This window comes from Castor canadensis, chromosome X (assembly GCF_047511655.1).
Source record: "Castor canadensis chromosome X, mCasCan1.hap1v2, whole genome shotgun sequence".
Taxonomy (NCBI): Eukaryota; Metazoa; Chordata; class Mammalia; order Rodentia; family Castoridae; genus Castor; species Castor canadensis.
Window position 1 is genome coordinate 12,829,183 of NC_133405.1, and position 7,270 is coordinate 12,836,452.

General features: G+C 34.1%; 1 pseudogene; it reads right to left on the reverse strand.

The window, feature by feature from the left end:
• Positions 1-5,076: 5,076 nt before the first annotated feature.
• Positions 5,077-5,569, reverse strand: LOC109675737 (LYR motif-containing protein 2 pseudogene; annotated as a pseudogene).
• Positions 5,570-7,270: the final 1,701 nt, after the last annotated feature.

Here is a 7,270-nt window from a genome sequence, read left to right on the forward strand (position 1 = left end):
CTCCTTCACTGTTTTCTTATATCCTCCCCCTTCCCACTGGTACCCACTCCCAGACAGGACCTGTTTTACCTTCCTATTTTTGTAAAAAACCGTATTATACCCTGAATCGGTTCATCCCTTCGGTTATACTCCCTCCTACTCCCTCCCCTTCTTAGGGTGACTTCAAACAGTTTTCAATTTTCCATATTCATATTAGTATAGAAAGTACTTCAACCATATTCACCCTCTTTTACTCTCTCCATTTAACCCCCTCACCATAATCCTCCCCTTAACATGACCTGTTTTGCATTTCTGCCTTTCATTGTCAAGGTGTCTATTTGTCAATGGGAATATTGCCATGGTAAAATGCAAATATATTATGCTTAAATCAGTCTAATGCCCTCAACCACTCTCCCTCACCCTTTCCCCACTACCCTGTATTGTTCAATAGTTTTCAGTGTGCTTTGTTGTGTCTTGTTTCTACACAGATGTGATGTATTTCAGGCTGGTATCCAACTCATAGGCTCAAGAGATCCTTCTGCCTAAGCATTCTGAGTGACTGGGATTGCAGGCATGTACCACCATGCCTGGCTCCACCCCCAATTTTGAACATTGCATATGTTGAATTACATCATATATATTTTTCTGATTCTTTTCCACCCAATATGATGTTTTTTTTTAAATTTCATCATTCAATTTTGCTGTCATATGGTATCCAATTTTATTAATATTCCACAACCTATTTGTCATTATCTTTCAGTGGGCATTTAGATTGTATGGCAGCAAACTCTTGTACTTTATACTGTCTGACTTTGTCATTATTTCATCTCACACTTAAAAACTGTAAAGCTGACATATGAAGACTTCTATTATCTTCCTGTTCAGTTGATGAAAACTCAACTCTCACTCTAATTGCTATACATGAATTGTCGTCTCCTTTGCATATATTTAATATTTACATGTGCCTTTCATATTGTTATCTCATTCTTATGTGTCTGTGTGGATTTCTTTTCATTTATTCACTCAAGATTTTTTGGCGTTTTGGTATTTAAGGTTTGGTGTCTTTAAATATTATGGGAAAATATCAGTCTTCATCTCCTTATTTTCTTAACCCATTTCTTACTATCTATTTTAATTTCATGCATATTAGACATTAATTTCTCTTTTATATTTTCAATTTGTTTTATTTGGCAGCATTCCAAATAATTTCTTAAGGTTATTTTCTTTCTGATGTTAAATAGCCATATAGTATTTACATTAACTACAAAGTTTTCTTTAGAAGTAATATAAACCATTGCCAGCATTTCCAAGCATAAGATTCAGCCTTCCAGGAAAGTTTTGGAAATATCCCCTAGTATAATTGAGTATTTTTTCTCATTAGCTTACAGGCATTTTATTTCTCAAAAGTAATCGGTAATTTCTCAGAAAGTGCTAACATTTTCAGCTATTCTAGACCACAGTATATATGTACTGATGCAATATTTTCTTCATTGATATTTCCACTGAATGCTCTTCTGCATCAGCATTTTGAGTAATATAAAGAGGTTGTTCAAGGTGCTTTTTCATACTGAGCTCAATCTAATTATGAATGATGTAAAGTAATAATATGTAGGAAATTTGTAAAATAATCTACACAACTTTTGCAATGAGTGATAAGGACATTTTGTAAGTGTACTCATAATTTGATTTAGATACAAATAAAGAACTAAACTAAACTGGGAACTGAATAGTTTATTTTCTTTGAAGCACAAAACTTGCATACATATTTTGTTTGTATATGACTATGTTTATGTTGATAATTGAAAATAGTTTTAAAGATGGTAGGAAAAAACCTTCAAAAATAAAATTAAAACTTTAAATAAGGTTTGGCATGAAATATATCATAAATTATATTTAAAATCTTACATGCCAATATTAAACTTTTAGTTTTGCTGAATGGAAGTTTGTAAATAACATCATTTTAGCTCTAATCACATTTCTAATAAAGGAATTTATATATTGAAAAAACTTAAGTTATGCTTGAGGTAAAGATGTATCCAAGTGAATGTATTTCTACAGACATTCACTTTCTCTGAACTCACTTTCAATCCAAATTTACAGGTTAGACATATGACTCATGAGGAAACTACTGTGTTGTAGTGGTTTTGCTTTAGGTTATTTTATTTTTGAGATGGAATACTATTGTGTATGAGTAACTGATTGTGGTGCTTATAGTAAGCTTTCATAGGGAAGAAAAACTCTCTTGCAGGTAAAATTTTTGTTGAGAAAGCATGTGTGGTTAACTGTATTTATGATCCTATCCTGGCCCTCTTTCTAACTAACTGCATGATTAGGAATACTTTTTGCAGTTTAATTTCCTTGCCTGTAAAGTGGATATGATAATACATATATGATAGGGATATAATGAGAATTAAATTAGATAATTTTAAGTTGAAAACAACTATGACTGTTCCTGACATCATATGTTAAACTTTATTATATTTCAGACCACATACTAGATGCTGAGATATAGAAAGAGCATAACTGACAACGTCCATTTTCACCTGTTATTTGGTGGTTCTTGATCCTTAGTCCATTTAGGACTTGAATTTACACTGCTTAATCAATAGTGAGTTCTCAGGTATTTTAAAATCCATGTTGTTCTTTCACTAGTGCTTTCATAAATGTGTTCCAGTAACTTTCCATGTCTTTCTCAACTGATGATATAATGCACTTATTGACTCAGAAATCTACAATGGCTTTCTGTCCACTGTATTATGGGCTTAAACTAATTGGCCTTAGAGGGGAACCATTTGATGAAGACTGGCTATACCTACTGCTGCTAAGTGGCAGTACTCTTTCTTCTTTCAAAAATCAGTTTGCCTTCCTATGGGATGTGGACAAGACAATGACATAAAATATATAATGAATATTCAATCAAGCTGTCTAAGTTCTCAGAAGGCTTGCAACATTTTACTTAAACCTTAGTTCCACCATATTAATTAGGGTCCCATCATTGCAATGAAACAACTGAGTGACTTAACCTAGAAAATATTTATTTTGCTTAATGGATATAGAAGTTACAGTCCACAATTAAGGGGCCCTATTTTCTTTGAGCCTGTGGCAAGGGTAGCAGATCATTTTAAAACATTTTGATTAGCATATATTAGTTGTACAGGGGTTTCACTGTGATGTTTCCATATATGCTTACAATGTACCTTGGTTAGATTCATCCCCTCCATCATTCTTCCTTATCCCCTTTCCCCCCTTCTAAAAATGATTTCAAAAGGTTTCATTGTTCTCTTTTCATATAAGTATATAAAATACATCAACCATATTCACCCTTTTGATTCTGTTATAAATTGTTTTATCTTTTCAGTTTTTTTGCTATTATATATAAGTACAACTGGTTTTTATTGGCACATAGTAATTGCACAAAGTAAGGGGTTTCAATATGATCATTTCCTATTCATATAATGTACTTTGATCATATTCACCACTTCTATTAATCTTACCTCTCTCTCCTCCTTTTCACTTTCATAGCTGTCCTTCTACTTCTATGACCTTGTTTTTTCTCCTAACTCCCACAAATGAGAGAAAACCTGCAGTAATTAGTGGGACTGTCTTATTTCATGTAATCATTTTTCCTAAGATGAAAATAATTTTATTCTTCTTTATGGATAAGTAAAGCACCATTGTGCATAAATATTAGATTTTCTCTTTTTTTCACAGCAATTCTTTTATTATGAATTAAAAATTCCCAATCTGTTGGCACATTTTAAAAGGCGAGAATATTAGAGGAGTAAATTGTTACAAAATGGTCGTACCCACTTGTCATGCCACAAAGCTCTTGTACAAAACAACTTTCTAAATACAAAATGATTGATTTGATATAGTTCCCATGCATAAAGCCGAACATTCAAACATCTTAAATTTAAACTTAGGAATGAAAGTAGAGCATTCAAACGGGAGGATAGTTTACAGGGAACGCCCAGAAACATGGATGTTGTCTAGTCTAGAATACTGATAAAGATCATTTCGCAATGAATAGAATGTGTTTCCTAGCAGTTCCATTCTGGCCGTTTTTTTTCTTTGGCAGTGTTAAGGTTTGAACCCTGTGCTTGCTAAGCAGCACTCTACTACACGAGCTGCATGTCCAGCCCTTGGCCAACGTCTTGATTGTGGTTTCATACATGAAGAAAAATTGTTAAATCAATGTCCTCTTAAGCTAAATAGGACTCAGCCTACAATTCAGAAGGGACAATCTAAGCATGTAAGTGAACAAAGTAAAATGTTCTTTAAAGACAAAAGAGCATGACCATTACAATTCCATTATAATTGTAGCCCTTGAAAAATAATTCAACTTGCAGTGTTGAACCTGTTTTAAAAAACAAAATCAAAGCAAACTGCAGCTTAGGTTTTCTTGGAGTCTGATATTTGCATCTTGCAAATTCAATGCACAAGTACTCCTTCGAAGCATTCAGTATACACTACTGCTAGCAAGAATATCACCAACTTCTTTGTCTCATTAAAGGATGATTTCAAGTTTCAACATTTTAGATAAGTCTGAGTGTGCATTTCAATTGTAACACAAAATATTTCACAAGTGTTCTATTCACAAATGTTTCTCCCGTTTGTCAAATGGTTTTGCAGTAGGTTGACTGATATACACCTACATGAAAACCTAAAAATTGGCTCTGTATGCATTTGTGTCAGATTGCCCCCATGGAAGGCTATTCAGATTTCTGTCATGGACTGGGGCTACAGGAGGTGGGTGGCAGTCTAGGTTATCAACATACACAGTTTCTACATCTCCACTGGCACAGTCCAGCACTAAATAGCTTGTACCATTTTGCAAAATCTGTCTCCATCTTTCAAGTGCTGGTCAGATTCTTGAGCTAGCTTCTTAGCTCTGCTAACGAATAGAGGACTTCAGTGTGCAGGATGGAAATTCCAGCACCCTCCACTGCTCTCATTCAGTTAATTGTATGCTACGAATCTGACAAATCTGACCTTTTTTCAAGTGTCCTGAAATCAATGTATTCTCCAAATTGTTTTTCACATCCCTGGAGGAAAACCTACACCAAGGATCTTCCTTAATGACTTACACTGTTCTACATGGATGTTAAATTTCAGAAGAATTTCAACCAGAAGTTGCCTACAGTCTTTTTCTCTTTTTTGATAAGTGTTTCGATGTGTTCATTAAGCTTCTCTCTTCACACTCATCACTTCCCTGATGACGTGATCATCCTTTCAGGTGCTAACTGGCAACTTGTTAGGCTGGCTTTGGAGATTTGAAAATCCTTCAGAAGACAGGTATAGTTATTTTGCTAAAGCAAGTGTTTTTTCTAACTCCTTTAGCTGCATATTGCCTTGCGTAATCATCATACGTATGGTATCCTCTTCGGTGGCACTTTTGTTTCTTTTGAATTCTTCCCTCGCCCAGTCTTTCAGGTATCTGCGATCACAATCATTTGGAACTTGTCGAATGGCTCGCAAAATCCTTCTGTAGAGGAGGAGAACTTGTTGCCTTCTCATGAACTGCTTTAGCGTTAGCGTCGCTGGAGGCAAACGAGAGGTGGCCATGTCCGCCAAGCGACCAAATGGGCTGACTGACTGCAGCCCCAGTGCGCAGGAGCGGAAGTGCCTAGATTTTCTTTATCAATTCATCCACTGATGGGCACCTGTGCTTTTTCTATAATTCAGCTATTGTGAATAGTGCTGTGATAAACATAGGTATGCAGGTGTTTCTATTCTAAGCTGACATTTAACTTTCTGGTATATACCCAAAAGCTGTATGGCTAGATCATATGGAAGTTATATTTTCAACTTCTTCAAGATTCTCTATACTGATTTCCATAGTGGCTAAATTAATTAACATTTCTAACAACAGTTTATGGATGCTCCTTTACCCCCACATCTTTGCAACATTTGCTGCTATTTGTTTTCTTTTTAAAAAATCTTTTAGCCATGATTTTTACTTTCCTCTTTGTGTACATTTTTTCCAAAATTTGAACAATAAATAGGTTCATAGAAAGCTATAAACTTTCTATGAAAACTGGCTTTTATCTTAAATTTTAGTTACTTTAACTTTCTACATTAGATTTATTTATTAAAAAATATTTATGAAACACCTACTATGAGCTGTATTCAGTTTAGCAAACTATAGTCCAAAGGTCATGGACCCTTTATAAAACATTTTTATTAGCACTTATTAATTGTAGGGGCTTTCACTGTGAAATTTACATATGCACTTAAAACGCATCTTAGATTCATACCCTCCACTGTTCTCCCTCACTACCTAACCCATTTCTTAAAACAACTTATGCAGATCCTATTGTTCTATTTTCATACACATATGCAAAGTACATCAACTATGTTCACCCTCTTTAACCCTTTCCATATACCCTCTCCCCCACTGGTACCCATCCCCAAACAGGACCTGTTTAATATTCCTGTCTTTCATTTTTAAGTGTATATTGATTGTTCAAGGGTTTTTACTATGGTAATTCATACAGACATATATGGAACTTTAATCAAATCAACCCCTTCCAGCCATTCTGATCTGGAGTGAATTGGAATCTCAATGTAGTTTTGATTTACATTTCTTTTCTGGCTAAGGACCATGGGCATTTTTTCATACATTTATTGGTCATTTGTATTTCCTCTTTTGAAAAGTGATCAGATCAGTTCTGTTATCTACTTATTAATTGAATTATTTACTCATTTGTTGGTATTTTTTGGTTATTTATACATTCTAGATTTCCCCTAAGAGATCCTTAGATCTGATAAATACTTTCAACAAAGAAGCAGAGTACAAAATCAACACACAAAAAATTAACTTTTCTATACAACAACATGGAACTCACTAAAAAATTCTGAAAATTCATACAAAATAGCCTCAAAGAATACCTAGGCATAAATTTAACCAAAGATGTTAAGGACCCCTGCAGTGAAAACTATAATGCACTGAAGAAATTGCAGAGGATGCTAGAAGTGTTAATACTGTTGAAATTTTTCCAAAAGTGTTACACAAATTCAATTCAATCATCATCAAATTTCCAATGACATTCTTCACAGAAATAGGAAAAAAATCCTAAAATTCATATGGAAATACAAAAGACCATGATTAGAAAAAGCAATCCTGAGCAAAAAGTTCAATTCTGAAAGTATCACAATACATGACTTCAAACTATACTACTGTGCCTTAATAACAAAAACAGCATGGTATTGGCATCCCACACACACACACTAATGTAATATAATAGAAGACCTAAAAATAAGTACACATAGCTCTAACCATCTTGGGAAA